This window comes from Camellia sinensis, chromosome 10 (assembly GCF_055761805.1).
Source record: "Camellia sinensis isolate YWXY chromosome 10, ASM5576180v1, whole genome shotgun sequence".
In the NCBI taxonomy this organism is placed as follows: Eukaryota; Viridiplantae; Streptophyta; class Magnoliopsida; order Ericales; family Theaceae; genus Camellia; species Camellia sinensis.
Genome location: NC_138970.1, coordinates 169,267,323 through 169,277,732, shown reverse-complemented (window position 1 = coordinate 169,277,732; position 10,410 = coordinate 169,267,323).

Here is a 10,410-nt window from a genome sequence, read left to right as displayed (position 1 = left end):
AAAGGGTGAATGTCTTGAAGCTGGAGACTTACATTGGGGTGCTAGACAGGGCTATCATATCAGAGGCTAACATAGCTAGACAGACTAAGTTAACACCTGACTGGAAAAGTAACAAAAGGCAAGGCTTCTTCTCAAAGAAGAAATTTTTGAAAAAGCAAAATACGGGCTCCTCAAATACTTTAAATTCTTCTCGAGACACAGCTCCCATGTGCAATATTTGTAGCAGAAGGCACCGTGGAGTCTGTTACCGTGTGTCAGGAGCCTGTTTCAAGTGTGGGAAACAAGGGCATATGGCCCGAGATTGTAACCAGAACAGTGGGAAACTAGCTGCTAGCTCAACTGTATCGATCCTGAAGCCGGGAAATACTTTGAGACCTGCTACCACCAGGGATACCGTGAGATAGGGGAGAGTTTTTGCACTTGTTCCGGGTGATACACGGAATGCCAACAAAGTTGTCTCAGGTACTATTTCTATATGTAATCAGGATGCTTTTGTGTTAATTGACTCCAGATCCACACACTCTTTTGTGACATATGCATTTGCATCTAGACTGAATAGACCCTTAGAATTACTGCCATATCTGCTATGTGTGCCTGCTCCATCTGGGGAATCTGTATTGTGTGAATCTATATACCGGTTTTGTGATATGCGTGTTGAGGGTGCTATCCTATATGTAGATTTGTTGCCCTTGGACTTTGGCATTTTGATGTAATTTTGGGCATAGATTGGTTGACCAAGTATTGTGCCACCATTGATTGTGTGACAAAACGGGTTGTGTTTAAACCACCAGAACAGAAAGAGATTGTGTTTGTGGGTAATAGGGTAGTGCCTCCACCTTATTTGATATCTACAATGAAAGCATGTAAACTGATCAGGAAAGGGTGCCAGGGTTATTTGTGCTATGTGTTGTCTGAACAATCTATGAATGTTGAATTGAATGATATTCCTATTGTTAGAGAATTTCCAGATGTGTTTCCAAATGAATTACCAGGGGAATTGGTAGACAGAGAGATAGAGTTTACTATTGAAACTGTGCCAGGCACCCAACTCATTTCTAAAACTCCCTACAGAATGGCTACTGCCGAAATGAAAGAATTGAAAGAACAATTGCAAGACCTGCTTGACAAGGAGTTTATTCGACCTAGCACTTCGCCTTGGGGTGCGCCAGTATTATTTGTGAAAAAGAAGGATGGAACCGTACGCCTGTGTATCGATTATCGGGAATTGAACAAGGTAACAATAAAGAACAAATATCCCCTACCTCGTATTGATGACTTATTTGACCAGTTGCAGGGATCACAGGTGTTTTCTAAGATTGACTTGAGGTCCGGGTATCATTAGTTGAAAGTTAAGGCAGAAGATGTTGAGAAAACCGCATTCAGAACGAGGCATGGACATTATGAATTTCTTGTTATGCCATTTGGGGTGACTAATGCTCCGGCAGCGTTTATGGACTTAATGAACCGAATTTTCAAAACCTACCTTGATGAATTTGTTGTGGTTTTTACTGATGATATTTTGATATATTCTAAAGATAGACTTAAACACGAACATCATTTGAGGACTGTCCTACAAATACTTCGGGAAAGGAAATTATTTGCTAAACTAAAGAAATGTGAATTTTGGTTGGATGAAGTTGTTTTCTTAGGGCACGTGATCAACAAGGAAGGAATTTCAATGGACCCACAGAAATAGAGGCAATTGTGAATTGGCCTACACCGAAAAACGTGACAGAAGTTCGCAGTTTCATGGGCTTAGCTGGTTATTACAGAAGGTTTGTGAAAAACTTTTTGAAATTAGCTATGCCCCTTACCCAATTGACACGAAAAAGGCAACCGTTTGAATGGAACGACGAAAGAGAAGCTGCCTTTCATGAACTGAAAACAAGATTGACCACTGCACCAATTTTGACACTACCTTCAGGTACGGAGAATTTTGTAATTTTCAGTGATGCATCTTATAAGGGTTTGGGTTGTGTGTTAATGCAGAGTGGGAAGGTTATTGTTTATGCCTCCCGACAGTTGAGACCACACGAGAAGAATTATCCAACACATGACCTAGAATTGGCTGCAGTTGTTTTTGCTTTGAAAATCTGGCGGCATTATCTGTATGGAGCAAAGTGTGAAGTCTACATGGATCACAAAAGTCTGAAATACTTCTTCACGCAGAAGGAGTTGAATATGCGACATAGGAGATAGCTGGAACTGATAAAGGATTATGATTTAGAGATTCAGTATCACCCCGGGAAAGCTAACACAGTTGCTGATGCCTTGAGCAGAAAATCAACGGGAAGTATGGCTTGTCTGCTTACCGAATAGAAAGAAATCTTGCAAGATTTTGAGAAGTCTGAAATTGAAGTGGTATTGAGTGAACAGGGCGGATTGATAGTCGCTATCTCAGCTGAACCAGCAATCATTGAAGAAATTAAACAGAAACAGAAATAGGATGAATTCCTAAAGAAGGTGATAGATGAGTTTAAGACAAGTCCGAAAGCAGAGTTTGGCATTGAGAATGAAGTGTTGAGATTTCGAAATAGAATGTGTGTCCCAGATATTCCGGAACTAAAGAAGAGGGTTTTAGATGAAACCCACAGATCCATATTTGCTATGCATCCGGGTAATAATAAAATGTATCGGGATTTGAAACAAACCTATTGGTGGCCTAAAATGAAGAAAGAGATTGCAGAATATGTGTCCAAGTGTCTTCAATGTCAGCAAGTCAAAGCTGAACATTAGAAACCAGGCGGTCTACTTCAACCTCTCCATATTCCTGAATGGAAGTGGGAACATGTGACTATGGATTTCGTTGTTGGCATACCTCGGACTTCTCGAGGTATGGATTCTATTTGGATTGTAGTTGATAGACTAACTAAATCTGCACATTTTCTACCTGTTAGAACTACATTTAATGCTTATAGATTGGCTACTATATATGTTGATGAGATTGTCCGTTTACACGGAGTTCTAGTATCTATTGTGTCGGATAGAGATCCGAAATTTATATCTAGATTGTGAAAAAGTTTGCAGGAAGCTATGGGAACAGAACTGAGATTTAGTACTGCATTCCACCCACAGACAGATGGGCAATCAGAACAGACCATACAGACTTTGGAAGATATGCTAAGAATGTGTGCTTTAGATTTTCAGGGGAGTTTGGAAGAATATTTGCCACTGGCAGAGTTTGCGTACAATAACAGCTTCCACTCCAGCATCGGTATGGCACCATACGAGGCTTTGTATGGTAGAAGGTGTAGATCACCAATTTGTTGGACAGAAGTCGGGGATAGAGCTTTACTTGGGCCTGAAATTGTACAAGATACTTCTGAGAAAATCAATATTATTCGGCAAAGGCTCAAAACAGCTCAAGACCGACAAAAGAATTATGCAGACGTTCGAAGAAGACCTCTCGAGTATGAGGTCGGTGATCACGTGTTTATCCGTGTGTCCCCAATGAAAGGCCAAGTCAGGTTTGGAAAGAAGGGCAAGTTGTCGCCCCGTTACATCGGGCCGTTTCAGATTCTGGAAAGGCTTGGTCCAGTTGCTTATAGAGTTGCTTTGCCACCGAGATTCGAACAAATCCATAACGTGTTTCATGTGTCGATGTTGAGGGGTTACCTCCGAGACCCGTTTCATGTGATTGATTATCACCGGGTAGCTATTGATGAAAATATGGAGTATGCCGAATGGCCGAAACGAATCATTGACCGGCAAGTGAGACAGTTGAGAAGCAAGTCCATCCCAATGGTGAAAGTGGAATGGAAAGAACACTATGGGACGGATACTACATGGAAAAAAGAGAAGGAAATGCAACTACGCTATCCACATTTATTTCCCAATGAAGGAAAAATAAGTTTGGAGGACCAAACTTCCTAAAGGGGGAAGACTGTGATATCCCTGTTCCGTAGTATGTTAATTGGTCCTTAATATGAGTATGATTATGTGTCTAATATGATTTTGTGTTCCATTATGTGAAAATATGTGGTTTTGAATTTCTATCTGTTCACCGTAGGAATATCTGTTTGACTATTTACTTTGGGAATTAAATTGAAGGCCTTATCAGCCACAGAACCCGAAATTGATTACGCCATTGTGATTGGCATAATTTTCAGAGCCTACGGTGAAATTTAATTGAAAAATGGATTCGGACCAGATTAAATTGTTGAATTAGTGCCCAATTATTTATTATTATTAAATTGAATTAGTGGGATTTGTTGTATAAGGGCACTACACCCTCAATTCTCCTCCTTGGTTACATTTTGGCTGATCATAAACTCAAAGGAAAGGAGAGGGTCGGCTAGAGAGAGAGAGGGTGAAGGAAATTTGAGTTTTGGCCTCAAAGCTTGGTGATTTTGAAGACACACTCAAGAATTTACCATAAATTGTAAGGATTAAGCTCCTAGGTGAGTAATCACCCCTTGGTTCATAAGTTTGAGCTTGTGATTTTGTGTATTCAAGCTAGTTGGGTGATCAAGAGTAAGAGTTAACATGATTTGAGTTGGTTTTGTTGATTTGGTAGTCCATATGCACATGCATGAGAAGAATTGTTTTGAAATTGCATGTTTGAGCACAAATTGTATAATCCATGGGAAATTTTGATTAAAGCTCTTATTTTGACCTTCTCTTCATCATCTAAGCTGAGAATGAGAGTAATTTGCCACATGCATGTACAATTCATGAGAATATGCGCTTGAATGCATGAATTTGTTATGTTAGAATGAGTTTGATGAAAGATTGGGACATGCATGTGATTTATTTGTGAAATTGAGCTTCATTGGATTGTAATTTGGGGTTTACACCATGTTAGTACAAGTGTATTTGAAGTTTGAGCTACTGCATGCAAGAAATGTTGGTTGAATGTCGAATTGGAGCTCAAGAACATGTTCTGGAAGACCCATAAAATTCGATGTCCGCTCGAGCGGGGAAACCGCCGCTCAAGCGTGAATTTTGTGCTCCCAGTATTTTTGCAGACATGGATGTCCGCTCGAGCGGGGAAGTTCACGCTCGAGCGGGGACCTATGTAGGGAGGCCTTCCGCTTTTCTTCTGATCGGCCAGCTAGTTTTTCTAGTCGACAGGCAAAATTCTGCTTTCCAAGTCCAATTTCAAATGGCCATAACTCCTTCATCTGGACTCTTTTTCAGGTCATTCTTGTGTCCAAATTGAAGCCCCGAAAGTAAGCTTCCAATGGTGGAAGCCTTGCATCAAAATTCCAATTGTGAAAAAATTTATGCCTGTTTTGGTGAAACCGCTCAGTTTTGATCCTTTCCGGATTCATGCCGAACTTCTCCTCAACTAGTTTTCTTCCCTCTCCTCTTCTTTTCTTCAACTCCAAACCCCTAAGCAAGGTGTTTTGAAATATTTTTCAAAGATTTCATCTCTCTTTCATTCATTTTCACTTTGTCCTTGCTCGGTTTACCGAAAAACGCAACATTTAACGAAATGCAAGCGTCAGAACATCGTAGGAACTTTAATTCCAAAACATTTTGAAAGAGAGGGTTTCAAGGTCTAAAATCTTTTGATTAAGATTGTTTTGGTCCAAAAGGGGTATGAAGTTGGGATTTGACTCTCCTCTTGCCGAAGAAATTGAACCTTTGCATAGCATAGCCTGCATCACTAAGTAAGCCATCGTAGTGCCCAAGTCTTAAAGGCGGTCAAAAATGGGGTGTCTACACTCAGGACCCATATGCATAATATAGTCATTGGATTCTATATAGCTATAATTATCAGCTTCAATCAATACTCTTCTTTTGAGAAAAGCTGCTGATATATATATATATATATATATATCTATATTGATTCCCTCAGTCACATGCCTCTTCAAAAAGCAATGAATAGTGAAAAAAGTCAAATTTACTGTTCACTATTCATCAAAAGGTCAACATTACTATTCATCATTCATCATCATTCATCCCACCGACAAATTCAGAACAATCAAAGGCAGCCATCAACTTTAGTCACACACCCAAAGTTGCAAACAGCTCCCATGTGCTTCTATCAACGTCAGATTCCTTCACAAGGCTCACAGTAGCTCTTCACAAGGCTCACAGTAATTCTTTTCATCTATAAAAGAGCCTCTTCAGTCAAGAATACGGCAGAGTTAGAAAAAATTGAGAGTGCTCATTCCTTAAGAAAAATAGCTGTCACGATCCGAACCCGCCCCTATGGGTTAAGGCCATAACCGGCCAATAATCACAAGATTACCTACGACCTCAAACTACTAAAACAAAACTCATCAGAGTAAAGGGGCCAAACGGAAGCAAATTTAAAACTTTATCCATAGAGCTGTGCTTATATGCACACCATCACATTCTAAACATTTATGTATTAATAACTCACATCAAAATATATACCAACACAGAACATTGTGCATACAGGATCATACAAGTTTACGTCCGTCGAACCCAAGACTTATATACAAAAGTAGTCCAATGCTTTCGCTAACATAACAAAAACTATAAACAAAGGACAAAAGGCGAAGACAGTCTCGCGCGTGAGACGTTTGGGTTGACTCTTCAAAACTCTGACTGTTTCTCACAATTTCACCCAGGCTGGTTCTGGACGTCCCTTGGCTCACCTACATGTACATGAATGAGCGTAAGCGAAAGCCCAGTGAATAATATCAAATAAGGTAGATACCTAAGCAATCTTTGAAATAGTTACAGCAGACAGCCTTTGGCCCAATTATTTATGCCAATCGGCCTTCGGCCCAATCATTCGTGTCCATCGGCCTTTGGCCCAATCATTCATGTCAATCGGCCTTCGGCCCAATCATTCATGTCAATCGGCCTTCGGCCCAATCATTCATATCAATCGGCCTTCGGCCCAATCAGTCATGTCAATCGGCCTTCGGCCCAATCATTCATATAAATTAGCCTTCGACCCAATCATTCATGTCAATCGGCCTTCGGCCCAATCGTTCATATCAATCGGTGTCCACTATTCAAATTAATGAACTTACAAAATTTACATAGAAGTAAACAATTGGACAACAGTATATTTTAAATATCTTGTTAGGATATTACTCACAGTGATCGGTTTGTGGATTTGCCCTGGAGCTTGACCCTACACATTCCATGAACACAAAAAGGGTCATAAACAATTTGATCCGTTCTAAATTCACATTTTCCTCTTTAGGCTTCATTCTTGTCTCATTAACTCAATTACAATGCTTAATGCATGCCTAAGAGTGCTTGCAAGTGAAAGAGAACGGAAAACGAAACACAGAACGATCATACAAAATCTTCAGAAATAGGGTCCCCGCTCGAGCGTGGACTTCCCCACTTGAGCGAACCCATGAGGTCTGCAAAAGTACTGGTTATGTCATTTTTACGCTCGAGCGTGGAACTTGGATGCTCGAGCGGAAGTCCATCTTACATAGCTCCCCGCTCGAGCGTGGACTTCCCCTCTCAAGCAGATATCATGGTCTGCAGAAAATACTGGGAGCACGAAATTCAAGCTTGAGCGGCGATTTCCCCGCTCGAGCGAACATCAAATTTCTGGGTTTTCCAGAATGTGTTCTTGAGCTCAAAACGACCTCCAAAGGTTCCAAACTTATAATCTCAGCTCAAACTTCACATATTCGTGTACTAACATGGTACAAACATTAAATTACAACATAATGGAGCTCAATTTCACAAAATAATCACATGCATGGCTCAAATTACACCAAACTCATTTTCATCATAACACATTCATGTATTCAAAGCTCCTATCCTCATAAATTGTACATACATGTGATGTATTATTCTCATTCTCAACTTAGATGATACAAATGGTGATCATAACATGAGCTTTAACCAAAACTCTACATGAATCATGTATTTCAAGCTCAAACATGCAAATTCAAAATAATTTCTTACATGCATGCACATATTGGCTCTCAATTCAACAAAACCAATTCAATTACACTTCAATCCTTGCTCTTGATCATTAATCCACTTTGAATACATAAAATTACACATTAAACTCATGGATTCACTTACCTAGAGGCTCAATTCTTCCAATCTATAGCAAATTCTTGAGTAATCTTCCAAAATCTCCAGGCCTCAAGACCAAAACCTCAATCTCCTACACTCTCTCTCTCTCTCTCTCTCTAAGCCGACCCTCTCTTCTTTCTTTGAGTTTATGATCAGCCAAAATGCAACAAAGGAGAAGAAATGAGGATGTAGTGCCCTTATACAACAATTTCCACTAATTCCATTATAATAATATTAAAGTAATTGGACACAAGTTCCTTAATTAAATCAATTTAATCTGATCCGAATCAATTTTCAATTAAATTTCACCGTAGGCTCTAAAAATTATGTCAATCACAATAGCACAATCAATTTTGGTTTCGATGCCCGATAAGGCCTTCAATTTAATTTCGAAAGCAGATAATCAAACAGATATTCCTACGGCAAACAGATAGAAATTCAAAGCCACATATTTTCACATGCTTGCATACAAAATCTTATTAAACACATAATCATATTCATATTAAGGACCAATTAGCACAAAACGGAACAGGGTTATCACAATAGCTATCTCTGTAATTTTATTTTCAAGTTTGTTTTCAAGTTATGTATTTTTAAGAACTGTTTGTTTCATTCCAGTAAACAATTGTAAGTTTTATTTATGTTTATTTAAACTATGTTTATTTAAACTGTTTTATTATTATTTATGTTAATTTAAACTGTTTTATTTTTATTATGTTTATTTAAACTGTTTTATTTTAATACTGTTTCCTCCTTCCTGCTTTCGTGTCCCTTTTGGTATCAGAGTCAAAAGAGACACAGAAGCATGAAGGAGGAAACAGCACTAAAATAAAACAGTTTAAATAAACACAAATAATAATAACATAGTTTAGGAAAAAAATGTACTGAATTCTTGTATTTTTTTTTTATATTTTTGATATTTAGTGACTTTTTAAAAGTTTTTTTCACGTTTTTTTACTCTTTAGGTATATTTATGTTAGGTATGTCTAAAAAGTAAAAAATAAATAAATAAATTGCTTAAAATATTTAAAAAATTCGGTAAAAACAAAAAAAAAAAAACACGAAAAAGAAGGCCCGCCAAATAGATTTTTAGTAGCATTTTTTTCCTAAAGTGCTACTATATATTTTTTTATAGTGGCGGTTTGACCTCAAACGTTACAAAAAGCCAAGGAAAATAAGAAGGCCCGCCAAATAGATTTCTGATTTTGCGCAAAATTGAATGTTTTAATTTTTGGACTGAAATTCTGATATGTTAAAGAAAAAAAAAAAAAAAAAAAAAGAAAGTTCATCTCCTTCTCCTTGATTACAATTCGTGCCCTAGTCTATCAAAACTCCTTTTTGCGAAGTATCAGAGCCTTCGTTCATCCTCCACCGCGGCGTGTTGACGACATCAAGCTTCCTCACCACTGTGATTTCAAGGTTAGTCCACTCTCTCTATTTCTCTTTCTCTATCCCCCTCTTTCTTCTGTCTCTCAATTTCTTTCTATACCCCTCTTTCTTTCTTCTACTGTCTCAGTTTTTCTTTCTCCCTCACTGTCTTCTTCCTCCCTCATCCTCTGTTTCAAATTACACCCCACTTCATGTTCTTTACCCGTTCCATACCAATTAGCAAAACCCTTTCACTTTGCTTTGTTCGATTTAACTCTGTTATCTACTGTCATTTCCCAAACACTATACCCATGAAACAATCATGAAGATGAAGAATCCCATAAAAACATAAAGCAACTTCGAACAAGTTTGGGTCCATGGAATTCATTGTTAAGATCTCCAAAACTCCTCTACTCTGAAGTATTTCATGAACATTTTGAATGATTTTGATTTGGGAAAATAATTTATAAAATAGATTGATTAACATGTTTTGCATTCTGATTATGATATTCACACACACACATATATATTTGATAATCTATGATATTCATATTTTAACAAATGTAATTAGTGAAGTGAATGGATTGTTGTTGATACTACACAGTAAAATCTCTTGCTTGAGAAATCATTAATTATGCTAGATATTTGATAAAATGCCACAATGGAGTAATAGTGTCTACCCTTCTGTTTATTTTTGTTCTGTTTGTTCTATATTTTTTATTTTTTATTTTTTTGGAGAAAATTGTTGTCAATGAATTTAGTGCACAGTTTGTAATGTTTTGTTGGCTTAATAATGTGATTAGAGAAAATTGTTGCCTCTTTTTATTGTCATTGCTTTTATGAAAGTGTGCATAAATTGAACCATGAGATAAATAAATAAAGATGCAAGTTTTCTGGTTGCAAGTTTCCTGCTTGTTTGACTAATGCATTCCTTCATTGATTTTTTACTTTCGTTTTTTTTTTATTTAAAAAGACTTTTTTTTTTACTTTCACAACAATACGTCTTTCTTTATTTAAAAAGAAACAAATATCTTCACGTCTTAGGGTTGTCAATAACAAAAGGTGGGG